General features: G+C 37.3%; 1 long non-coding RNA gene across 3 annotated transcripts in view; it reads left to right on the top strand.

The window, feature by feature from the left end:
- The first annotated feature begins 1242 nt into the window (after positions 1-1242).
- The window catches only part of LOC132674653 (uncharacterized), a 47301-nt gene continuing 21189 nt past the window's right edge, over positions 1243-27354 (top strand). For 2 of the 3 annotated variants that reach the window (XR_009608578.2, XR_009608582.3), the window contains exons 1-4: positions 1243-1549; positions 2075-2228; positions 8337-8472; positions 22287-22400. This is a non-coding gene — a long non-coding RNA (uncharacterized LOC132674653). Of the gene's footprint in view, positions 1550-2074; positions 2229-8336; positions 8473-11624; positions 11980-22286; positions 22401-27354 lie in introns of those variants that run through there. The other variant, XR_009608575.2, reaches the window with a different exon arrangement.

The raw sequence follows: 27354 nt of genomic DNA on the forward strand, positions 1-27354 counted from the left end.
AAACAAATGTGTCCCACGTGTGTACTGGGACAAGGTGCTTCCAGTCCACTATGGAGGAGGGGAGGAGCGGGGAGGGAATGGGGTGGCTCGGATATCCTAGGGACTCGAACGCTTCCTGAGCTTTTGTTATGTATACAAGGAGGCGGAGGGTGTCACTTACTGTACTTGACGCTTTCACTTCCTCTCCAGCTTTTAAACAGCCCCAGCCGGGAGTGGGGGCGAGCGCGGTTGGGGCTCGGGTTTCAAGGACAATGCTCGGGACATTAAAAAGTGAGGGTTGCGACTCTGAAACCACTATCCCTGACGCGCTGTAAAAAGTCGTCAGAAAGCAGCCTCGGCCCAACAGTGGATGGGAGGCCGTGGGGATCTGACCAGGGACTTGGTGCACTGTGTTGAAATTCACTTGTGATACTGATGGCGACCAGACCAAAGGACGTTTCCGGCAGCTGTTCCGCCCGTAGGGAAACGTGCTGTAGTTCTCAATTTCTATAAAGTTTCGTTCCTTAAATGGAACGCTATGGAGACGCATTAAAATGAGAGTGTGAGCACACAAGACTCAATTCTGGACCCATGGAGGGAAACAGAAGGGTAAATACCTACGCCAAAAAAAAAAAATTTGTAATAAACAACAGAAAAAGTGTTACTGGGGAAACACCCAATAACTGTGGACAACAAGGACACCCACAGCGCATTCCCTGAAACTAGTAAATCAGAGTAGCCGGTGCAAACGCGCGCACCTACAAGCATTTTGAGCGGGAACTCCATTTTAACCCGGGTCAGAGACGGGTTCTGTGCACAGTGGGGTTCGCAACGCAGGATAGAGACGCTCTGGGGTGCATTCTGAGGGTGCAACCAGGCGGGGAGCCAATAGCAAGGGTGTCCCGCCGCCCAGCATTCCCGGGATAACCCAGCCTCTGTAACGTGAGCAACAGTTTCCGAAGACCTCAGCAGCCAGAGCCGGACGGGTATCCAGGGTAACCGGGAAAGGGTGGAGCTTCAGGGTAGGCCCCCGCGAGGTTCTTGCCGCAGCCAATAACGTCTCGTGTTTTCCCAGCCCATTGTTGTTTATTGCTGACCTCGCAGCGCTCCGCTAGGAGATTGGCCGCTCCAGGGAAGGGGCGGAGCTTCTCCCGCCCCAGCAGCAACCTTTCGGCTCCATTCACAAAATTCCGGCCTTTCCTGGTCACGTGGTTGGGGGCGTGGAGGGGCAAGGGAAATGACACAACAAAGGCCTAAGTTTCCCAAACCACAAAACTTTTTTCTACCTCGCTACCTCCTCTGTGATTCGTCGCTGAGCAAATACTCTATGAGGAAAAGGAGCCTTAGGTCTGACAAGAGGAAAAGAAGTCGGAAATTAAAGGAAGGCTCGCAGGGAGATCATCTCAGGGTGCACTCTCTATGAGAAAAACAGTGAAAGGCTTTTCGAGAATTAAGTAGGTTAGGAAGAAAGCCTCAAGACAGACTAGTAACTTGCTGCTTCAAGCCATTGCTTTTAGAAGTGCAAACAGTTCGATTTCAGATGGATTTCAGTTTTCTTACCTAACTTCCTGTAATTTTCATTTTTACCTTGAATTTATCGCAGTTTCTTGTTAACTTTTTAAAGTTTCACTCAGGGATACTGCAGGATTTTGCTGGCTGACAATTTTAGTTTCCATTTCCCAGTCCCCACTCTTTCACAGGCTCCCAAAAGCACTCCCCCTTCTTCCCACCAACACTGGGCAAACAGAAGTGGTGGCACCCTAATCCTAACACTTTACTTTGTTCTGAGGGGGCTCCATATTTCCCCCTTGGATTCTTTAAACGCACTCAGCTCTTAACTATTTGATCTTAACAGTAACTGAAAATGGTGTTATGTGAATAAGCAGACAGCCAGTCTCACTACAGCTCAGTTTTGTTGAGACAATTTTTCTGAGATTTATCTCACTTGCCCCTCCAGCAAGTGAACTATTAGACCATTCTCCTCTCTCCCACTTTCCCTTCTGTCCTTTCTCTTTCTTTCCTGTTTGTGCTGCTATACCTAGTGAAACACCAGCTTTTAGTTTGACTGCTGTTTATCTTTTATGCTTGGCACTAGGAAAAGCCAATAGACCCAGTTGCTGAAGAATTGGAAGGACTAAAAATCTGTTTTTCAAAAAAAGTTACCATTGTGGAAAATGTCTACAGAGGCAGCTGTTCTATCCACAGAGAGGAACGTCAAAAGTTGCACAGAATTTCCACTACTTCTGAAAGTGAGTCTTTTAAAAAATCAGCTTAGTAAATGCCAGTCCTTGAATGGAAAATTTCATTTTGGCAGGATTTCAGGCAAAGAATGGCAGAGCAGAGGCCAAGAGGCTTTGACATTTATTTACTTGTATTTTGAAATCCCATATGGGTCTTGAAATAGGAGCTCTTGAGAGAAAGACCCCTCGCCCCTCAAAAAAAAAAAAAAAAATTCATTTCTAAGTTTGGAAAGTTTTTAACTTTCATATAAGCTACTTAAAGCTTTATAGTTCCTTTGCTGTGAGTTAATAATGAAATAATATTCATTAGTGGCTTTTCTGCAGTTAACTTATTATAGCATTATACTGAAAATGCATGATGTTAAATAGAGTTTCTAAAAGCAGCAAAAAAGAAAAATGATACTAGTTGTTTTAAATGATTAATATGATTAGAATTAAATTTGCTCAAATTAGGTTAATTAAGTAAAATAGTAGCTTTCATAATTCATTTCTTAACAATATTATATAAAGCAAATTGTTAATGGCCTAGTTTTCACAGAGCTACATCAAATTGATAAGGAAAAAATAGACTATTAAGTAGGTAAATGGGCAAAGGAAATAAACAAATGAATATAATTCCAAAGGAAAACTTAGAGACCTGCCAAAATGGTACAAAATAATGAATGGCTTAGTGGGCTCCCTGTGAGAAGAAAACAGGGATTTGATGGGAGGGTGGACCCTAGGAAGAAGGTAAGGATATGAAAAAAATTGACACTGTGTACAATGTGCTGGCTCACCTCTCAACCCTGCCACTGTCAGCTTGGGGATATCTGCAAACCCTCTGAAAGGAGGAAATGCAAACACATGACTAAAAACTTCTCAGGGCACCTAGGTGGCTCAGTTTTTTAAGCCTTCAACTCTCGATTTCAGCTTATGTCATGATTTCGCGGTTAGTCATAATATCCAGCCCCAAGTCGGCTGGGCATGGAGCCTGCTTAAGATTCTCTCTGTCCCTTACTCTCTTTCTGAAAGAAAAAGAGAAAGAGAGAGGGAGAAAGAGAGAGAGAGGGAGAGAGGGAGAGAAAGAGGGAGAAAGAAAGAAAGAAAGAAAGAAAGAAAGGAAAAAAAGGAGAGAGAGGGAAAGAAAGGAGAGAGGGAAAGAAAGAGAGAGAGAAAGAAAAGGAAGGAAAAAGAAAGAAAAAGAAAAAAGAAAATTTAGAAAAAAATGCTTAGCTGCCTTCTAAGTCAGAACATTATGCACATTAAAAAAATGAAGAGCATTAAAAAATGTTCTAATACCCAGGGATGTCAATGTTGGGATAAGCATGCTCGCATATATTGCTGGTCAGAGTTTGACTTTCTGCAACATTTTTTTTAAATGCTGATTTATTTTTGAGAGACAGAGAAAGGGAGAGCGGGGGGGGGGGGAGGGGGGGGCAGAGAGAGAGGGAGACAGAGGATCTGGATCCGAAGTGAGCTCTGTGTGGACAGCAGAAACCCTGATGCGAGGCTGGCACTCAGGAACCATGAGATCACGACTTGATCTGAAGTTGGATACTTAACCGACTGACCACCCAAGCGCCTCTCTGCAACATTTTTAAAATAAGTTTACAATACCTACTAGATCCTAAAATGGACAATATCTATTAGATCCTAAAATTAGACACAGTGAAGGAAAGAATAAACAAAACTAAAAAGACAACCTATGAAATGGGAGAAGATTTTGCAAGTGACATATCCAATAAAGGGTTAGTATGCAAAATATGTATAGAACTTATAAAACTCAACACCCAAAAAACAAATAATCGAATTAAAAATGGGGAGAAGATACGAACAGACATTTCAGAATGGCTAAAATCCAAAACACAAGAAACAACAAGCGTTGGGGAAAATTTGTAGGAAAAGAAGCTCTCATGCACTGTTGGTGGGAATGCAAACTGGTACAGCCACTGTGGAAAACAGGATGGTGTTTCCTCAAAAGTTAAAAAATCAAACTACCTTATGATCCAGCAATGGCACTACTGGCTATTTACCCAAATAATACAAGAACACTAATTCAAACGGATACATGCAGCAACTATGTTTACAGCAGCATTATTTACAGTAGCCAAAATAGGAAAGCAGCCCAAATGTCCATCAACTGATTGAGGAATGGATAAAGAAGATGTGGCATAATAAGGGAATGGTTTTAACAAAGTGTGATGCTTTCACATTTTGGAGTTCAATTCTGTTATGTATCCATTAAAAAGTATGCAATGTCCTTGGTCCTCAAACTTGAAATTGCATAAGAAATTCCTTATTAAACATTCTGCTTACTGGGTAGATCCATAGAGTTTCTAATTCAGTAGTCCTGAACAGGGGTAGTTTGATTTTTAACTTTTGGAGGAAACTCCATCCTGTTTTCCACAATGGCTGTACCAGTTTGCATTCCCACCAACAGTGCATGCGAACTTCTTTTCCTACAAATTTTCCCCAACACTTGTTGTTTCTTGTGTTTTGAATTTTAGCCATTCTGACAGGAGTGACATGAGACCTCACTGTGGTTTTAATTTGCATTTACATGACGATGAGCGATGTTAAGCATCCTTTCATGTGTCTGTTGGCCATCTGGATGTCTTCTTTGGAGAAATGTCTCTTCTGTGTCTCCCTCTCTCTGTGCCCCTCCCCCACTGACACTGTGTTTCTTTCTGCCTCTCAAAAATGAATTAACACTTAAATTTTTTTTTTTTTTTTTTAAATTGAGACTTCTAGTATTGTTTGTCAAATCAGAGAATATTCTTTCATGGCAACTATTAGCTGGAGCTGGACACTGCTACTCCTTAAGAGGTAAAGGGTAAAGGAGCATGGGCTCTCAATTTTGCTATGGTCTATACTCTTCCCCAACCCCTGGTTTTCTTGTTATGTTACTCACCTGAACTCTTTAAGTATTTGCATACGTCAGCCCTGATTTACATGTGACGGATCATGTCAAGTGAACAAAGAGACAGAATAGAGAGAATAATATATCCTATTTTTGTTCAAAATAAAAAAAATAATGTACATAAAAGTGTACTTATATACACAAATACGGATACACACACACACACACACACACACACACACACACACACATATATACATACACATATATACCAATGTTTCTCAACATTTTTCATTATTGCCTCCCCAAGGAGCCCTTTCAGACTTTTTTTTTTATCCCTAATTGCCCTCCTCCCATTAAATTTTAATACCACAGATACAGTGTATATCTGTTCATGTCCTGTAATTCTTTGGAGAGTCAAAAACAATTGTAATACCTAACATCCATTCCTCCAAGAATCAATTTTCAACACTTGGGGGCAATATCACTGCCAACTGAGAATGTATAATATATATTTATAATACTTTTTTTTTCTTTTTATGGATACTTTATTTATCTATACATATTAATTCTTTAAAATTTTTTTAACATTTATTCATTTTTGAAAGTCGGAGAGTGACACAGCGTGAGTTGGGGAGGGACAGAGGGAGAAAGGGAGACACAGAATCCAGAGCAGGCTCCAGGCTCCAAGCTGTCAGCACAGAGCCCGACATGGGGCTTGAACCCACAGACTGCGAGATCATGACCCGAGCTGAAGTTAGATGCTTAACCGAATGAGCCACTCTGGTGCCCCTAACATATTGATTCTTTTTATCATCAAAAAGAAAGACACATATCCATCTTTTATTGTACCTCCAGTAGATAAGATTGGAGGTGTGATGTAAAAAGTAACTAAATTTTTCTTCTAGTACTTACAATGGCTTGTTACAATATGCTTGTGTTATAGTCCTATTTCTTTAATCTATTAAAAGAATGAATGAATTAGTAGTTTAAGTTATAATTTGTTTTGTGAGAACCATAGGTGTTCTCATTTGTAGAACAGCAATATATGTAGTTGGTCAGGGGTCTTCTAGGTGATACATGGTTTGGAATAACTGATAAGCAAAGAACAAAATACAAATCATTTGCCTTCCTTTAAAAAAGGACACCTTGCATATCTTTTAGAATTGAAAGCATGGTATTAGCACTTTAAATAGCTAAAATAAAATAAAATAAAAAAATAAACAATAAAACAACAAAGGTCACCAAGCTCTACTCTTAGAGTTGTTTTCTGAACCACCGCAAGAGATACAGGTGTAGTTTCTCTGCTTTCCTCAAATGTAAAAGGTTAGTTAACAAAGGAAAAAAGGTTTCTAAAAGTCCATTTTAGAAATGGAGTTTTATTCTTCTGGGATACAGTTTGATTTAGAAAAATTTAAATCATTAACAAGTTAACCTTTTATGTGTATTAGACATTGGTAGGAATATTCACAAAGTACCTTTTCTAGAAAGTCTTCCTGGAAAGAGTTTGTTTTATCTTGTTATGATCCCCAAAGTAGAATTAGGAGAACTCCTTATGGGCTCTCAAAGCCGGTATTTTTCCATAGTCCTAAATTATGTGTAAATGTTTCAGACTGTACTTCATTTGATAAACTCATTAGGATCTTGATTACGAGTGTGTTCTTAGTCATAGAAGGCATATAGAAGGTGTTTAATGCTTGCTGCAGGATGAATCAGTAAATGGACAACATCCTGCTGAACTGCCTTACCGTACAAATATAAACAAATTTCAAATATTTAAGCAATGTTATGAGCAATTACTTTCTGAAAACAAAAGTTTACTGGACAATTGAAAAGGGCTGATTGATTACCCATGTACAAATGGTTTTTAGATAAAACTTTGCTCTTAAAATTATCGTCAAAAGGAAAATTGAAAGTGGCATTCAACTACATATATTTTTCATATTTGTACATTTAATTCATTTTTTAAGAAAACATTCTTTGTGATTTCTAAGGCTTTGATATTTATATGACCAACATTAATGTATCTGAAATATAGAATTCAGAATCATAGCTTGTATCAATGTGACCTATTTTTTAAAAATTTATTAAATCAAGGGTTTGTAGTAGATGCCCTGAGATCCCTTACAAAAGCAATCCCCCAATTTTCTTATTTTTAATCAATGGCTGTGTTGACCTCAACCACATGGGGGAAAATACCACCTAGTAGTAACAGAACTTGGCATCAGAAAGTCATGGATTTGAATACTGACTCTAACACGAGTCAAATCATTTTATCTCTCTAAGACTCAACTTGTAAATTTATATAATGTATATAAAACCTATTTTTCAAAACCGCTGTGAGGAAGAAATGAGCCATTGTACTTAAACTGCAGAGTTGGAACTCCATAAAAGTTGCCTTTCTTATCTGTTGGAACTTTACTATGACATAAGACAGTAGATCTCACTCTGTTAGTCCTCATTGGCCTAAATATGCCATGTTTATATCCTTATGACTTTAGGGATGACTTTTAGAACTGTCCTTGACACCTGGGAACACTCAGCCTGACTTCTTACCCATGTTTAGAACAATTTTTTACCTTCCTATCTATGTGGGGGCCAATTCTGGTCTCCAGTATTTCCCCTGCGCAGGCAGGGGACTGACACATCAAAATCCTCTCCCTGGTCTCTGGTGGTTTGGCTGACTTGATTCCTGACACAGGAGGCCAATGATCTTGCTATTAAGATCTCCTTATTAAGTTCAAAAAGTGTAGCGTAGTAGTTGAAAGAGAGAAAATGTTGCTTGACAAGAATGCACACACAGGAATTCGTCTCAAGAAAGTAAAAAAGAATGATTTCCCAAAACACGGCATTTTCTGAAAAGGTGGCAAAAGAATGGCCTCCTGTCCATAGCTTCCTTAAAACCTAGAAAGTCTCCCTTGAATGAGGGTCACCAATGATACTTAAGTCAGCTTCTTGGCATTTGAAGAACAATGTGTCTTTGAACTTTGTAATCGTGATTTCACTTCTTTGTGATCTTTCCGAATTCCCTTTTATATTTAAAATGTTCCTTTTGTCCTGAATTTCCTCTCAAGTTTAAAAATAGCCGTTTGACTATAGGCATTTCATGTAAGCACATCAAAGAAAGCTACAAATCTTCTTTGTATCTGCATGACAACTCTAAATAAAACTCAGGTTTTTAGTCTTGGCTCACTTTTGTATTCGAAATTGAAGTTACTCTCTGTTTCTATCCTGTCAAATATTATCAGTGCTTATTGGTTTATCAAATGTATTTCCAGGCAACCTGTTCCACCCAGAAAAGAAGTTACTTATGAATGAAAGTCTTACCCTTGTTAGGAAAGAGGAGGATCATTTGAATCAATAAAGGAAGGCATTATCAGAAAGGCATTCAGGAAGCAGAATCCCATGCCTCAGGTATGTGTATGGAGGATATCTAAAAATAATTTTTGCATTTAGAGTTAAAACCGATATTTTTTTCCTGTACATACACACATTCTCACACCCACTCCTACTGAAATCTACTCAGAATTATTAAAATAATAAGTGTTATCGGTTAAAATACAGGAAAAGGCCATGACATTCATTATAAATAGCTCTTGTTATTTGACTCATTCCTGATGTAATGGGAGATAACAGTGCTTGGATTCTGGATAATGTGATCTTACAGCTGGAAGAAGTATCAACAGCTCATCTAGTTTGTTACAGTGCCATAATTGGTCTTATTTTCTAACACATCCAGCCATGCTTAATAAGAACTAGCTACTTCTTACTTAAACCTTCAATATCTAATAGTCAAGAATGCTCCACACCATTGTTTCTCAAACTATCCGCAATCCAAGACTTGCATTGGTTCTCTATACTGAGTAACAACCCCCCCCCCCAATTTAGCAGCTTAAATCAATCTATAATTATTACTTCATAGTATCTATCAATTAAGAATCTAGAAGCAACTTAGTTGGATGTTTCCAGGTTCAGGGTCTCTCTTGAGATTGTCGTCAAGCTGTGGGCTAGAGCTGCAGTCATCTAGAAAAGAATCGTCCCCTAAGCTCACTCATGTGGTGTTTTGCAGTCTCAGTTCCTTATGACTATTAGCTATATAGCTCAGTTTTTTAAACCATGTGGTTTTCTCCCTACTGCTGCTCATGGCATGACTTCTCAAGTACAAATAATCCAAAAGAGAGAAACCTCAAGAAGGAGGCCACAGTCTTGTACAATATAATCTTGGAAATGACAAACCATCAATTCTACCTCATGCTACTGGCCACATAGACCAGTAAGATGTGAGAGATGGATGATGGCACAAAGCTGTGAGTATCAGGTGTCCATGATCATTTGGGGGCCAGTTAGAAGCTTACTTGTAAGAAATTTTTCTCTTAAAAATGTCTAATCTGGGGTGACTGGGTGGCTCAGTTGGTTGAGTGTCTGATTTCAGCTCGGGTCATGATTTTGTGGTTCATGAGTTCGAGCCCCATGTATCTGTGCTGATAGCTCAGAGCCTGGAGCCTGCTTCAGATTCTGTGTCTCCTTTTCTCTCTGTCCCTCCCCTGCTTGTGCTCTCTCTCTCTTTAAAATAAATAAACATTACAAAATTTAAAGAAAATGTCTAATCTATCACATATTGAACAGATTTATTTGCCATTCTAATTTATGCAAAATGGCTTCTACAATTAGACTTAAGGCTCTAGGGCAAAAGGGACTTTATCTTATTCACGGCTGTATTTCTATAGGTAATTGAGTGATGACTGGAACAATTTAGTAAACACATCCTATTTTTAAAGCTGCTAAAACAATGTTATGGGCTAAATATTGATATTCCCCTGAAAATGCATATGTTGAAGCCCTAAGTGAATGTGATAGGATTGGAAGACAAGAGCTTTGGGAGGTAATTAGGGTTAGATTAGGTCATGACAGTGGGGCCTTCAAGACATATTAGTTGGTTTTATGAGAAAGAAAAAGGGATTCAAGAGAAAGAGAAAGTTATCTCTTTCCCAATCTCCCTCACCCTCTCTCTCCCTCCATCCCTTTTTTTTCCCCTTCTTCCCTCCCCACATGCCTCTCTCCTTTCTACTGTCTTCCCTCTCCCTCTTCCCCTATAGCAAGCCCTGTGAGCACACAGTGGAAAGCCAAGCCAGGAAGAGAGATCACTACAGCATGATCAAGCTGGCACTGTGATAGTGGATTTCCAATATTAGGAATTGTGAGAAAATAAGTTTCAGTCATTTAAGGCATCTGTACTGTAGTTTGTTTGCTTGTTGCTATATTTTAAGTAGGCTTCTGGTCCAGGGTGGAGCCCAACGGGGCTTAAACTCACCCTGAGATCAAGACCTGAGCTGAGATCAAGAGGTGGATATCTAACCAACTGAGCCACCCAGGCTCCCCTTTTCTATGGTATTTTGTAATGGCAGCCTGAGCAGACTAAGACAGAAAGGAAATCCAGACCTTAAAGTAACAAAGCCATTTAGGGATTTAACACTTCAGGATTGGGATATGTCCAGTAATAACTAAACTAAATCCCTTAGGCTGAAGTTTAAATTTATGTCCTCATATTAAATTCTCTGTTTGCCATTCACTGCCACAGTGTACCAGGCACTGTGTTATATGAGAAATATGCAGATAATAGGTCGTCCCACAAACAAATGAAAGGCATAAACTAAAGGAGAGGTACATTAATAGCAAAACTCCTCTTTAGAGGGGACTTTGATGACATCTCCCCATGTTTCTCCTAACTCTCTCTCTCCAGCATATTAATCTGTTTTATTTTCATTAGAGGATTTAGCTTGTTTACAATTTTCTCTCTTGTGTACCTATGTGCCCCTAGTTTTTGTTTGCTTCCTGACCTTTGCCCTCTCCTCCACCTACACAAGATGTAAGCTCTGGAGGGTAGAGTGCATCCCAGTGGACTTGACGATTATTTTATTTACAAGCCTGCCTAGAACTGGACTTGGCTTGAACTAAGCATGTACCATGTACACATTGAAGGAATAGAGTTAACGTAGAAGTACGTTCAAAGCAAGATGGAATCTTTTACTCTCTTCTACAAATCCTGTCTCCAAATGTCATGACAAGGCCTATAATTCTACTTTTTTTTCTTTTATGCTTTCAGTTAAGGTTTCGCTTTTCAGTCTTGGGATCACAGGCTTTGTTTTGCCACTGAGTCCCCTTTTCCTCACTTTTTCAGTTGTGGACCAGAGTATGAGCCGAATATTTGTGTTTCTATGCAGTGATGCTGCTTTTATCGTTTACATTACCTCATTTAGTTTGGAACTAAGTGGTGTCAAATGGGAGTTTTGCATGAATAAGGATGGCAGATGAATCTGTTCCAATTAAATGGAAATTAAAGAGACATTTTCAAGGACGTTCATTCAAAAAATTGATCTGCTTTGCAATTAGTCTCCTGTAAAATTATTTTTCAGTAGCCATGGAAATCACTAACCCACTAACCCAAGATAAGTAAAGTAGATGTCTTTCTCAGAATTTATAAGAACCTGAAGGGGAAAAAAAGATTTTGTTTTTAATTGGAATTTTATTGTTGCTAATTTTGAACCGTTCATTTGTGAATGGAGCAGGGTGAGAGATGGCTGGGAAGAAAAACACCGAGTTCTGCTCTGCGCACTAAGCACTTGACAGACTGCTTGATTTTCCCATTGGATACTGAGGACAGTCCAGCCACAGCAATATTCGTGTCCCGCTTTATAGTCAAGGAAACTGATACCCACAAAGTGAAAGGATTCACCCACAGTCAGTAGAGCCAGCACATGGAGGAAAAGAGCCATCAACCTCAGCTCATTTGACTCCCATTCACCTCAAGACCATGGATAAATGGTTGCTGAATAATTGCTCAAGTCTGATTTCAAGCACTTTCTAATGTGTAATCTTGACAACTGTGGTTGCACAATAAATGGAACACAGTTTCCCAAAGTTTGTCCTGAGGGAAGGATATTATCTTGGAATACTAATAGGGGTTATCTGGGGGGGAAAAAGTTGCCAGGGGGAAAATTTAAGAAAAGCTGAGTTGAATGCAATTAAATCACTTTAAAATAAAGCAAAACAAATAACCCTTTGGCACTTATCAGAGCCTTTAATATGCTAATGTGCCTTATGCTAATGTTCCCAGTGAAATAAATCTCAGTGGAGGTGGTTTAGTGCCTAGAGATGGAAATGGTGGGGGGCGGGGTTGAGACAGTACAATGAACTTACCAGAAGTATTTGAACATCTAATATTTTTCCTTGGCAGAATATTTTATAGGACTAAAGCTCTATGGATTATGGTTTGTGAAATCCTTGTGTAAATTATTAGAGCAAAAACAAAGCAGCAAAGCAGCAGGTAGAAGGAGTCTACCACTAGGGCTACTAATTATACTGATTAAATATCACCACGTGGACATAAAAGATGTTCTTTTCTAAGAAAAGGCTATAATAAGAATAATAGAAAATTGGTACCAATTAATATTGATGAAATGATTCCCTCCACCCACCTTGCTTCCCCTGAGTCCTTTCTTCTATCTCCAGTTTTGTTTTTTCCATCTGTAGGGTCCTAAGTCTCAGTCTCTGTGGCACCTAAAGCCTTAATGAATTCACTCAGGAAAAGATAAAATTGTCACTCAGAATAACAGAGCGTTCTTTACAAAGAGTTGAGTAGTTCATCAGTTCTCTCGACTGGGGATTGATAAAATTACAAAACAAATAAATAAATAAATAAATAGACAAACGAGAACAAAACAAAAAACCTATATAAGATTTAACAGAAAGCTAACAGTCTTCTACCGGATAAGAACCCAAAAATAACAAAAAAGGCAAGGGTAGGGATGGGTGGATGTCAGAGGAGAGGGGAACTACTTACCTTTGACTGTAAAATTATTTTATAAAAAAAATACATTAAAAAAACAATTAAGGGGCGCCTGGGTGGCTTAGTCAGTTGAGCATCAGACTCAGCTCAGGTCATGATCTTACTGCTGGTGAATTGGAGCCCCACATCAGGCTCTGTACGGACAGCTCAGAGCCTGGAGCCTGCTTTCAATTCTGTCTCCCTCTCTCTGCCCCTCTTCTGCTCATACTCTCTTTCTCCCAAAAATAAATAAACATTAAAAAATAAAGCAAAAAATTTTAAAGTACAAAGGGCATATACTTGAAAAACTTCTATAAATTAACTGTTGTGATCTCATAACACGCTTGTATTATATAAGTATGTTTGTATGTGTATGTATGTGCCTTAGTCTATTCAAGCTGCTGTAATAAACATACGTGGGGCAACCCATAAACATTAAGAATTTATTTCTCACAGTTCTGGAGTCTAGAAATCCAAGAGCAAGACGCCAACATGGTCATATGCCACGGAGAGCCCTCTTCTGTTCACAAATTCGCGCCTTCTCTTGCATTCTTATACAGCAGAGGGCAGAGACAGGAAGCCAGCATTCTTGCAACTTTTATAAGGACATTAATCCTATTCTCGAGAGCTTTACTCTCATGACCTCATCTAATTCTAATTATCTCCCAAAGGCCTGACCTCCTAATATCATCATATTGGGGGAGTAGGATTTCAACATATGAATTGGGGGGAGGGGCATGAATATGCAATACATAACAATGCACGAAAAGATTTTTCTATACAGGCACCTGACTGAGAGCTGGAAGTGGGGAACTACTATTATAACCTGAATCCTCAAAACAAAGTATGGGCCCTCAATCTCTTGTTTGAAACCCTTATTATTTTTGCAGAGCAAAGAAAATAAATACATACCTTAATACAGTGAGTACTGAATAACATTCAAAGGGTATGGAACTCTGGAATGTAACATAATACTATTTGTCTAGTAAAGCATGGATGTTCACACAAAAAGTAAAATAATTGTAGATTGTAACAAGGCCAGACATCAGTACAGATCAGGATGCGACATTTAAACTGTCTTTTAATTTTCAGAGTATTTTCAGATCTATGTTATCAACCCCTACCCCCACCACCAAATGTGGCACTCCATAGAATTAATGAGGCCTAGTGAAATAATTTACTTGATTTCAGTCTTATGCTTTGTGAAATTGACCTCAGCTACATTTTATTGTCCAAAAGCACTTTGTCTTAGGATTTTGAGTCTGGGGTTTAATAGTAATGAATGATATCTGCATGAAAAGGAAGATTCATGTTTCTTAATTCCTTTTGGTTAGAAAGAGTGGATGGAATGCCATTAACTGGGAAATAGGAAGAGTGCTAAATAATAAGTAGGTAATTATGGGAGAAAATTATTTCCACAACTAAATTGAAGAATGTTTGAATGTGAAATTTATTTATTTATTTATTTGTTTTATTTTATTATTTTTTTAATGTCTATTTTTGAGAGGGAGAGTGCATGCACGCTTAGTGGGGAAGGGGCAGAGAGAGACGGGGAACAGAGGATCTGAAGCAGGCTCTGTGCTGACAGCAGAGAGCCTGCTGCAGGCCTCAAACTCAGGAACAATGAGATCATGACCTGAGCTGAAGTCAGATGCTTAACCTACTGAGCCACCCAGGCACCCATGAACTTTATATATTAATGAGAGTCAACATAGCACAGCAGTTAAGAACATGGCTATAGTTCGACATCTGTGGGCTGTGAATACATTTGCTTTCATGGGCTGTTTCCTTCACTGAAAAATAAATAAATACATACATACATAAAATTATATTATTATATTTTGAGTCCGTGTTGGCATAAGGAATCATTATTATGTGTTCAATATTATCATATTCATTGTATTTATTATATAATCAATGTTATGATGTTCTTTTTTTGCTTCTGATTTTAGAAAAAAACTCAGATTAAAACATTTTTTGTCTTCCTAAAATATGGTGGACCCTTGGCATTGTGTCCATGTGCCTCACGGACAAGTCAACCCCTGTTAAGACAGATTCTGGAGCCAGACTGCCTTGGTGCAAATCCTAGCATCTCTACTTAGCAGTTTACTTTTCTGCTTAATTTGTTCTGCAAAATGGGGAAAATAAAATTCCTACATCACAGTGTTGATAAAAGAATAAAAGTAATTACCTTTTGTCAAGCACTTAGATAAATGCTTGTTAAATTTACTTTCTCCCAGCTTATACATATTTATCTCATTATTTTAAAAAAATTTGATAATGCAGCTGAAATTTTTCTGAATAGAAACAAGCTTCTTCTCACCTAGGAAGACAAATAATGATAAAGAAATATGTTGGATTCAACTGAGAGAAGATGGGAGGGAGGAAGACATTGAGAAGGGATATATTTCCAGGGCTAGATTGCCTGATTCCACAACTTGGTGCTGCCATTTGATAGCTGTGTGATCCTGAGCAGGTTATTTAATATTTGTAAGCTCTGTTTCCATACTTTTGAAATGTAAATAAAAATAGCATCCAATTTACAAGATTATTGTTGGCTTAAATGATCATTTAATGATATACTTAACAATAGTGGCTGCATAATAAACAATAATAAAATTAACACTTATCTGTATTTCTTCATAACTTTTCCACTTTAGTTCTCCCTTATTACTTCCCCCTGTTTTTTTGCAACCAGTTCACAGCTCCAGCTCTATGGAGTGACACTGTTGATGGGGGGACCACAGTGGTCTACTGTTCCTCCCTCTATCCTCAGTGTGTGTAAACAAATATCAAACTTATACACTCAGGAAATCCTACAATATAAATAAAAACTCTTTATCATTAAAAAATTATCTTTCTTGCTATATTTTCACTAATCTCCGCAAACACAAATCCTTTCTAAATTTGTATTATCAGTTTAGCTATTACTAAAAAGAAGGGGGGGGCGGGGCAGGGAAGTAGGGAGAAAAAATTAGGAGATAGGAAAGAAATGTTAAATGTAACTTCCAATTAATTTGCCGTATATATCATCGGTTCTAAAGAAGAATCTCAGATAAATGACCAGTATCAAGAACTGAAATACTTATATGCAAGCCAATTCCTAATATTTTCAAGATAAAATAATGTTTGGGGAGTAAAATACAAATGAAAGCCCATATAAGTGTGGGGCCCTGGAAAAGTGCTGAGTGTCCTCTTGTCTTAGAACAGGACTGCTTAGATGTTTTCTAATTCTCTCCTATTCTCTTCTATTCTTCCACACTTTTAAGAATGAAAGGGGTAAGATGTATATGTATATTTGGTACTCATAATCTCTTTTAATGGTTGGCTTGTATTCAACAAAAGTCCCTAATTCAATGAAGTGGTATATCTTTAATGGAAGAATAACAAGGAGAATTTGCATTTCCTGTTTGGTAAAGTAAATATAACATGGAATTTAGGAAGTGGTTACTAATATTGTCAGGAGATGGTTTATGTACTATTGCAAAAGATTTGCTTTCCAACTCAAGTCATGTATATGGGCTTAATTTTTAGGTCATAAAGGAAAGAGTTGAGAATTTTAAATCGAATTGAAAACAAGCATACTTCAGGATTAGCTTATGTGTGTATGTAAATATATAAACACTTTTTTAAAATATGGGGCAGAGGAAAATATTTACAACCTATCTGTCTATTCATATGAGATTTTCCTACAATTTGATTGCTTAGTTTATTTTCTGTGGGTTAAGGAAACTAAAGATGACTTCTTTGGTGATGTAAAAAATTCAGACACTTCATAAGACAAGCTGCATCCCACCACAGATTATTTATTTCGGGTTATTTATATTTGTATTTAGCTATTTTCATTATTCTTTAGGGAATGGGTGAAAACTTAATTTATAGGCCAAAAAGTCTTGTACTTCCCTAACTACAAACTGTGGTCAGAAAGTATTAATGAGAGAATTAATCCTTATGACTTTATTTCCAAAGATAAATGGCTTAAGGTTCTTTATGTTCTAGACTTAACATAGCCTACTGTCTAACTTTGTGAAACTCAATGATGTGTCTGCTTTAGTTTTCTTAACTATAAAATTAAGTTATGCTTTCTGCTTTCTTTCCTGTCCACAAATCCTGTGGACAAATCTGAGTATTCAGAATTTAAATGAATGCCTTTATTTTAGTCTCATTAAAGTGCTGTAAACAATTCCCACTGATAAAGGCTAATGTGCAAAAAATATGTATGCAAATTTTAATTGTAGAGTTACTGAAGTGATTTCCAGGAAACATCCCTAGTCTTTATATTTGAAAGAATGCTGGCCCTTTGATATTCTGGGTCTTCAGTTAGCAGTGGACACATGTCTAACAGATGCCTCTGTAAAAAGGCATTTTTTTTAAAAGAAAATCATAAATAAGTGTTTTGGTCCAAGATGGTGATGTAGAAAGACTGTGGACTCACCTCTTCCATAGAACACAGCATCATATTATACCCATTTAGAGAGCAATTCTTGAAGAACTGAGGGCTGACTGAACAGCCTATGCACAACAAAAGACAGAGAGAATGGCAAAAGATACAGAAGAGAGAAAAGAGAAAGCAAGAGAGATGGAGACACAGTCATTCTTCCAAGTTTACAAATATCTACTCTTCCTAATCTACAGCAACAACACAGAATGTCAAGCAAAATGGGGGGCAGAGAATATACTCGAAAATAAAGAACAAGAAAATTATGAGTAAAAATATATAAAATGGGGCACTTGGGTAGCTCAGTCATCAAAGCCTCTGAGTCTACCTCAGGTCATGATCTCACAGTTGTGGAATCCAGCCCCATGTCAGGCTCTGTCCTGGTAGGGCTGTGCCTGTTTAGGATTCTCTCTCCCTCTCTCTCTGCCCCGCCCCCACTCACACACATGTGCATGCTTACTGTCAAAATAAATAAACTTTTTAAAAATATGTAACACATGACAGCATATACATAAAATGTGGAGGAATTTTAAAAAAAACGTTATTTAAGATTATGTTCAAACTTAAAAACAAAAATAAAAATCATGTGATCATCTCAATAGATGCGGAAAAAGCATTTTGCAAAATCTGACATTTGTTCATGATAAAAACAAAGTGGGTATAGGGAGAATATACATCAACATAATAAAAACCACATATGAAAAATTTGCAGCTAACCTTATACTCAAAGGTGAAAAACTGAGAGCTTTTCCTCTAAGATCAAGAACGAAACAAAAAGGCTCACTTTTAGTGAACATAATACCCAAAGCCCCAGGCACCACAACCAGACAAAGAAAGAAAGAAAGAAAGAAAGAAAGAAAGAAAGAAAGAAAGAAAGAAAGGAAGAGAGAAAGGAAGAGAGAAAGAAAGAAAGAAAATGAGGCATCCATATTGTTAAGGAAGAAAAGTAAACTCCTAAGTTGTACAACTACAGTAGAAAATCTATTAGAAGTAAGAAATGAATTCAGTAAAGTTTCAGGATACAAAATTAATACTCAGAAAGCAGTAATGTTTTTATGCACTAATAACAAAGTAACAGAAAGAGAAATTAAGGAAACTATTCCACTTAGAACTGCACCAAAAATAAATAAATAAAATACCTAGGAATAAACTTAAAGAAGTGAAAGATCTGCACTCTAAAAACTCTAAAACACTGATAAAAGAAATTGAAGACAACACAAACAAATGGAAAGATATTCCATGTTCATGGACTGGAAGAATAATATTGTTAAAATGTTTATGCTAACCAAAGCAATCTACAGATTCAATGCAATGCTATCAAAATACCAGTAGCATTTTTCACTGAACTAGAACAAAAGTACTAAAATTTGTATGGAACCACAAAAGACCCTGAAGTAGGCAAAGCAATCATGAGAATAAAGAACAAAGCTGGATCTATCATAATTCCAGATTTTAAGATACACTACAAAGCTGTCATCATTAAAACAGTATGGAACTGGGGCGCCTGGGTGGCTCAGTCAGTTAAGCGTCCGACTTCAGCTCAGGTCACGATCTCCCGGTCCGTGAGTTCGAGCCCCGCGTCAGGCTCTGGGCTGATGATGGCCCAGAGCCTGGAGCCTGCTTCCGATTCTGTGTCTTCCTCTCTCTCTCTGACCCTCCCCGTTCATGCTCTGTCTCTCTCTGTCTCAAAAATAAATAAACGTTAAAAAAAATTAAAAAAAAAAAACAGTATGGAACTGGCACCGACACATAGATCAATACAATCGAGAGTTCAGAAATAAACCCTTGCTTATATGATCAATTAATCTATGACAAAGGATACAATAGTATAAAATGGGGCAAAGACAATCTCTTCAATAAATGGTCCTGGGAAAACTGGCCAGCTACCTGCAAAAGAATGAACCAGACCACTGTGTTATACCATATATAAGAATAAACTCAAAATGAATTAAAGACTTAGATGTGAGACCCGATACCATAAAAATCCTAAGATTTTCCTAAGGAACGGGGAAAAAAGCAAAAGTAAGCTAGTGGGACTATATCAAAATAAAAAGATATGCATAGTGAACAAAACCATCAACAAAACAAAATGGAGAATGGGAGAAAATATTTGTAAATGATATATCTTATATGCAATTAATATCCAAAACAAAGAACTTACACAACACCAAAAAAACAAAAACAAAAACAACAATCCCATTAAAAAATGGGTAGAGGACTTGAATAGACATTTTCCAAACAAAACACAGATGGCCAACGGACATATGAAAAGATGTTCAACATCAATAATCATCAGGAAAATGCACATCAAAACCACAATGAGACATTACCTTACAACCATGAGAATGGCAAAAACAAAAAAGATGAGAAATTACACATGTTGGCAATGATATGGAGAAAAAGAAACTCTCCCGCCCTGTTGGTGGGTAGGTTAACTGGTTCAGCCACTGTGGGAAACAGTACACAGTTTCCTCAAAAAACTAAAAATAGAAATACCATAGGATACAGTAATTCCACTATTGGGTATTTACTCAAAGAAAACAAAAACATAAATTTGAAAAGATATATATAACCCTATGTTTATTGAAGCATTTTTTATAATAGCCAAGATATAGAAGCAAGCTAGGTGTCATTGATAGACGAATGGATAAGGAAGAGGTCACACACATACAGGAATATTACACAGACATAAAAAGGATAAGATCATACCATTTGTGACAACATGGATGGGCCTAGCAGGTATTGTGCTAAGTGAATTAAGTCAGACTGATAATTAAAAACGCCGTAATGATTTCACTCATATGTACAATCTAGAAAACAAAACAACAAGGAAACAAACAAACAAGCAGAATCAGACCTAAAAATACAGAGAACAAAAAGCTTCCCCAGAGGGGAGGAAGATGGTGGGATAGGCAAAACTGGTGAAGGAGAAGCGGAGATACAGACTTCCAGTTACAGGATGAATAAACCACGGGAATAAGAGTACAGCATAGGAATATAGTCAGTTATATTGCCATGACATTGTATTGTGAAAGATGACAGCTATGCTTGTAGAGAGCATAGCATAGCACACAGAGAGGTTGAATCACTATGTTGTACACGTGAAACTTATGTAACATGTGTGTCAACTATATTCAAATCAAAAATCAAAACAATATATGATTTTGCAGCTTCTCTGACATGTTTTATTAGTTTAAGTTGTTACCCCTTCTGAGACCGACACATTTTCTAGAAATCCTAATTGAAATTGACGTTTCTATAAATACTGGGGTTTTTTTTGTTTTGTTTTGTTTCTTGTTTTTTGCTTAATATGTCTTCCTGTATACTTTGGTATTCCATCTATGTTTCTTACTTGGAGTCTTGCAAGCTATATATATTGTTTTTAGTTTTTCTAGTGTTAAATTTAATAAAGACAAAGCAAACATAAGAATGCATAAAAGAAAAAGAAGAAAAAATAAATAAAAACATGCAATGTGTTGAGAAAACAAAATAGGCTTGAACTACCACTTTTCACCTCCTAATAAATTCGTTCAGAAATTCCCTGCCAGTCTCCCTATATTTCTGAAGTATAAACTTCTGTTCAGTTTAAAATGTGCATATGCAGAAAATGAAGCCTCCTTTTTAAACATTGATGTAAGTATGGTATCATTACTTCTGATGCTGAAGACCAGGAAATGATGTAAATATATACTCTTTCTTGCCTTGGCCTACCACTTCCTACAATTAATGAAATCTTACTGATGTTTCATAAAAAAAAAAAAGAAAAAAAGAAAAAAAAAAAAACTAAGGCAAACATACATTCCTTACATTTAGTGAATTAAACTCAATATCTAAACTAAAGGATGATGCTTATTTCAAAGACAGTGACAATGCCTAAAATACTTTCGGGTTTCATCATTTGCAGATGTCATCAATGCTGGCAACATAATTTTGTTAAATAATTTTAATGGAAGAGAGTCTTTGTGGATTTTCTTTGAAACGAACCATTTGGAGGGCATCTTGTGAATAAAAAGAGGCGCGGAATGTTGCCTTTGTTCAAATACTGATGTGAGTTTAAAGTCATAGTATTGATACTTTGCTGTGGAATTCAAATGGACTCTGAAGACAATAAGAAAAGAGAATTCTGAAATTGTTAGCTGATGCAAGAATCATTATAGTGACTCCTTCAACTGGCAATATTAGTACATGAATGTCAGTGAAGATGGTGGTTCTTAGGATATTCAACTAAACGCCAGGAAAATAAAGTATTTGGAAAAATTACAATAGAAAATTCAAGTTGGCCGAAGCTTTGGAATCTCTCATCACCATCCTTTAAACTTATAAATGATATCACTGAGAATCAGAGAAGTTCAGTGATGTAACCACGTTCACAGGGTTAAGGTCAGAAACTGGGACTAGAGTCAGGATACTTGACACACAGTAGAATGTTTTTCTCACCACTACATCATGCTGACAAGTTCACTGGGCTATATCCTAAAATAACTAAGCTTTGTAGAGGCAGATGTCTTGAATGTGTAGTGATGTACATCTATAAGTGCTAAAAAAGGCTGAATTTAAGAATTTTTACCCCTTAGGTTTATAAAAATAAGTTTGAGATCTTTAAATTTCTCCGTGTATTTAAAAATCCTAGAGAATTTTTATCTACAGTGATCCATTCTACAAACAATAACACTATTTTCACTCTATTTCCCTATGTATAGTTTGAATTTAACTTTTCATGTTCGGGGGAAGGAAAATAATTCTAATTTAATTATTCAGTTATGTTTATAGCTTATTTTCAAAGAATTTTTTACTGCTTAATATTTCTTGCCATTATAATTTTTAGTTCCTAAACTCACAAGGAATAAATGTTACATTAACTTTTTCATCATTAAATAAAATTGAATCTGACTCCAAGCTTCTTCTTGCTTGGCTAGTAAGAGATCCACATTCAGTCATTTTAGCCCCATCTATCTGTCTCTTTAGAACCACACTGGAATCAAGGAATTTCATGGGACGACTGGAAGATGGGGGAAGGCAACTTCAGTCAACATGACTCCTGAAGACATATTCAATATGCAAGCCTACTTCTTCTTGAAGGTAGGTAGGTAATGCCAGTCAAAGGAAGCTTTGTCAACTACTTCAAGAGAAGCCTCCTTAGAAGACCCAAGTACTCAACTAAACTTCCCCAGGTTCTTCTGCACTTCTAGGGTTTCTATAAGGAATGATGTGTGGACCCCTGTTAATCACGGGTGTAAGAGCCATTCATCACCTTCCTATTTGAGACAATCTTCTTTTTCTACTTTGATGCTTCTCCTCTGTATCTTGCTCGTTCCTTCTGCCTTTCTTTCCAGAGTGCAGCATGACACCTTAATAAACTGAGGCTTTTGAAACAAGTGCTCGAAGGGAAGTTTATCTTTAGGTAATATAAATTCTAGGCTACTTTCTGAAATGAGGAAAGGAGTGGAATAGAGGTACTAAGTAAAAATGGCTAATTTTTTTTCTGATCCTTCCATAGCAATGAAAATGAAACACAAATTAGTATCTCAACAAATAATCCTGTCACATGTTCTACACTTAGGACCATTCTGAATATGCTCTGTATTTTGATCATTATGCATACTGGTATATAAAAATAATGACTAAATAATTCTTCATTACTACTTCATCCTATTATCTGATGGGACCTGGGAGCTGATACAGTTCTAATTCCTCATTTTATTTTTTTAAATTTATTTTTTTAAATGTTTATTCATTTTTCAGAGACAGAGAGACAGAGCATAAGCGGGGGAAGGGGCAGAGAGAGAGAGGGAGACACAGAATCTGAAACAGGCTCCAGGCTCTGAGCTGTCACCACAGAGCCCAACGCGGGGCTCGAACTCACAAACCGCAAGATTGTGACCTGAGCCAAAGTCAGACACTTAACCAACTGAGCCATCTAGGTGCCCTTAATTCCTCATTTCATGAAAAATGAAATTTAAAAACCAGACTGAGACATCCTCTTTTTTATCATTACATACGTACTTCGGTAAAGGTAGTATTACTCACGAGTCTGGCATTCTTTGTACTGAAAAATTGGAACAGTTTTCCTTATGAATATGAATAAATGACTTTAATGAAAGCCAAGGAACTTTTAAAGCACCAACACTGTCAAAGTTGACTATGGTCTCAGAGTAACATGCACATAGCTCTTGCCTGATGTAGACCTGAACCCTAGTTGAAATCAATCAATACAATACTGAGTAATTAGACAGAAATGAACAACTTATTTTCATTACAAATTACTTCAAATTAGAACATACTTCCTGCCTCTTCAATGTACCTTACAGAGACAGCAGATACTAAAACTATTTAGGCTGGAATAAATGAATTGTTTGTGCCCCCTCTTTAATGATATGATGATAGTTTGGGGGGGCTCATTTCCCTGTGGCATCTTTCTTACCTATTCTTTATTCATGGCAGCTGGGGACAAATAACACATCAGATGGGTTACACTATTCAGAACTGGAAAAAAAACAGAGAACTGGCAGTTATTAAACTGTATGTGGCAAAAGAAAAACAAAATCTGAATTGCTAGGCCCATAACAACATCAAATTTAGAAGAAAGCTGGGCTAAAGATTTTTGGTAGGCAACCCAACAGATAAAAAAATAACTGAGAGTTAAAGATAATACATTATTGAATCTTTATATTTGTGGCAATAATACTTCTTAAACAACTCTTTACCTTGAATTTTCAGACCTGAGGTCTTAAGTACCCCATTTTTTAACAATTTCTAGTTGCATATTAATTTCCAAGAAAAAAATAAGAGAATTAAGCCCTAAATTTTTATTTTTTTGAGTTTTCCAAAACTGTTCTGTCTTCTATACAAGGAACTAGAAAGGAATTAAAGGTTTGCCTATACCGGAATTATTTGTTTTTCAATTTTAGAGATAGAGAGTGGGAGTGCTGGAGAGGGACAGAGGGAGAAAGCGAGAATCTCAAGCTGGCTCCAAGCTCAGAGTAAAGCCCAATGCAGGGCTCAATCCCATGACCTTGGGATTATGACCCGAGGCAATATAGAGAGTCAGATGCTCAAATGACTGAGCCACCCAGGCACCCCTCACCATCCCAGAATTAGTAAGAAAATGTATAGCTAAATGCAAAGTTACAGATCTTATTAAGTATCATAGTTAAGTAGTAAGCTTTTTGAAATAAGACTGCATAATAGAGCCTAACAAATTATTCTTACATAATATTTTGCCTAGAGTATAGGCAATCACTGGTTATCACTCAAGAAGGCAAAGAGTTGAATATTTTGTTTAATGATATCATTTTCACATGCAGTCAACATACATGTGTAAAATACTCTGCAGTGTATTTATATAAACATGCTCCATGAGGTTTCCTTGAAGGAAGGTTTAACTGAAACTGATTTTAGTCCACATGCATTAGATTCAACCTGGGTAATTATTAAAAAATTGTATCTTTGTAAAAAATGTTTACTTATTTGAGAGAGAACAAGAGTGTGCACAGGGTAGGGATAGAAAGAGAGAGAGAGAAAGAATCCCATGCAGGGTCCATGCTGTCAGTGCAGAGCCGGACATGCAGCCCGATGCAACAAACTGGGAGATCATGACCTGAGATGAAATCAAGGGTCATATGCTCAACTGAGCCACCCAGGTACCCCTAAAAATTTATATCTTTTAAGAAATTTTCTCATGAATTTTATCACTGCAGATTACAAATCATACCTTTACATTCTTCTGTTTGCTGGTGCAAATAGGAAACAAAACCCAAATCCCTTAATATCTTTAAGTAGAGTTTTACTTATTTACATTGCTAGCATGAATGAAATCACTGTAATTTCTCACACGGGCAGGACTGAGTAATAGAGAATGGTTAGTGTAGGCCAATCATATAAAAACTTTGTCAAGTGTGAAGACAAAATTGAATACACATTTTTTTTCCAATTTAATAACGGAGATATAGAAACTAAATTTCCATGTAGGTAAAGTTTTACTTATTTTATTTTCAAGGTGCACTTGTTATAAGGAATATCTATAATCGTATCTTTAGAAATGAACTATTTTGACATACATCCCTATTGCAGGTATGAAATATAAATGTAAACATAGTAAAAACAAATTATAAAGACATGGGGTAGGTAGATCATTATTCTCAGTTCTTCTTATTTTTCCTATGCATCCATGCACTTTGCCCTGTCAACTTGGAGTCCCCCGCCAACATGAGAAGCATTTATACTGGGCTTCACCAAATTACTTTCTTTGGCCAATGGAACGTGGGCATTGGCCAATGGGAACAGTTCAGTCTAATTCTTGAGGCCCTGTGACATACCACGAAAGAAAAGCCGCAGGTGGCCGCTGCCCCATTAGCATGGTCCCCAAAGAAGACACATGTAGAAAACCTGAATCCAGCAGTCAGTCTGCAGCTGAGCCCAGCTGAAACACAGCCTAAAGCAGAACCCAATGTAGTTCAGCTGAAACATAGTCAACAAACTGTCTCTTAAGCATGAGGATCAGTGCTTCTTGTTGTATCACAGTAAAAATTTGTGATTGTTGATAATACAGCATTATAAGCAATAAAATAAACTAATACAAGCTTATACAATATACTATACCAAAGTGAAAAGTAAGCATATTAATACATGACAAAATAAATGTATAAATCATCAGGAAAGAGAATTAGTCCAATATACTACTGGACCTAGTGTCATCCTTAACAGTATGATTTGGGCAAGACATCGTGGTTTGAAGTATCTCAACTGCAGGGCTAGTGTTGGATAGATGATTTCCAAGGTCCATACACATTCAACAAAGCAAGAATTGCGTGCATTCCCACAGTAATTAAAAGTTTCAAAAGATAGGGGGGCACCTGGGTGGCCCAGTTGCTTAAGCTCTGACTCTTAATTTCAGCCCAGGTCATGATCTCGTGGTTTATGGGATGAAGTCTCTCATGGGGCTCTGCACTAACAGCATGGAGCCTGCTTGGGATTCTTTCTCTCCCCCTCTCTCTGCCCCTTCCCACCTTGCATGTGCACTCTCTCTCAAAATAAATAAATCAGCTTTTAAAAAAGTGCCAAAAGATAATATTTTATAAGTTGAGTGTCTGTAGAAAACCATTTTGGCAAGCCACATGTTGCTTCTACTCATTCATTCAGTGGTTACTTTAGAATAATCATCTTAAGATCAGGATTATGCCAAGCACCATGAGAGATGAAGAGAAAGAGATGATGTGTTTTTGTCTGTAAGAAATTTTTAAAAAGAAAAAAAAAAAAACCAATAGTGGACATAATACAAAAAAGAAAAATCTAAGTGTTAGAAGAATGTTAGTAACTAAGGGTTTCGAGAAGGTAATCTCTTCCAGCTGGAAAGATTTGGAAAAGCTCTTGGGAGGAAGTGGCGTTCAAGCTGGATCTTAGTGGACATGATGTCAATGGGAAGAAATTTAAAGTTATTCAATGACTGAAGGAAGGGCACTGAAACAGGCAGAATAAGTTACTTGAAATGATGAATTTTTCTCTTTTATTGGAATACACTGTGTCAGAGACAGAATGGAGATATGGCTAAAAGGAGAGGTAGGGGCTATATTTCTGAGGATTTTAACTTGGACATTCAGAGGCTTGGAAGTTACCATTTAGAGAATGATTAAAAGCTCAAATATTTAGAAAAGAAGAGTGCCTAAGAAGTGCATTAGAGAGAGCCAAGTGGTCCTGGGCAGGGAGAAAAGAGATCAGGAAGACTCCAGGGAAGTTGGAAGCAGTTGTCAATGGCCCTGAGCTTGGGAGGAAGGAAAGGGAATAGGCATTTAAAAATTTTTGTTTTCAACATTTATTTATTTTTGAGAAACAGAGAGAGCATGAGCAGGGGAGGTGCACAGAGAAAGAAAGAGAGACAGAGACAGAGACAGCATGTGAAGCAGGTTCCAGGCTCTGAGCTGTCAGAGCAGAGCCTGACATGGGGCTTGAACCCAAAAACTGTGAGATCATGATTTGAACTGAAGTCTAACGCTCAACTGAGCCACCCAGGCACCCCGGGGGATGGGCTTCTTATTTT

This window comes from Panthera onca, chromosome A2 (genome assembly GCF_046562875.1).
Source record: "Panthera onca isolate mPanOnc1 chromosome A2, mPanOnc1 haplotype 2, whole genome shotgun sequence".
In the NCBI taxonomy this organism is placed as follows: Eukaryota; Metazoa; Chordata; class Mammalia; order Carnivora; family Felidae; genus Panthera; species Panthera onca.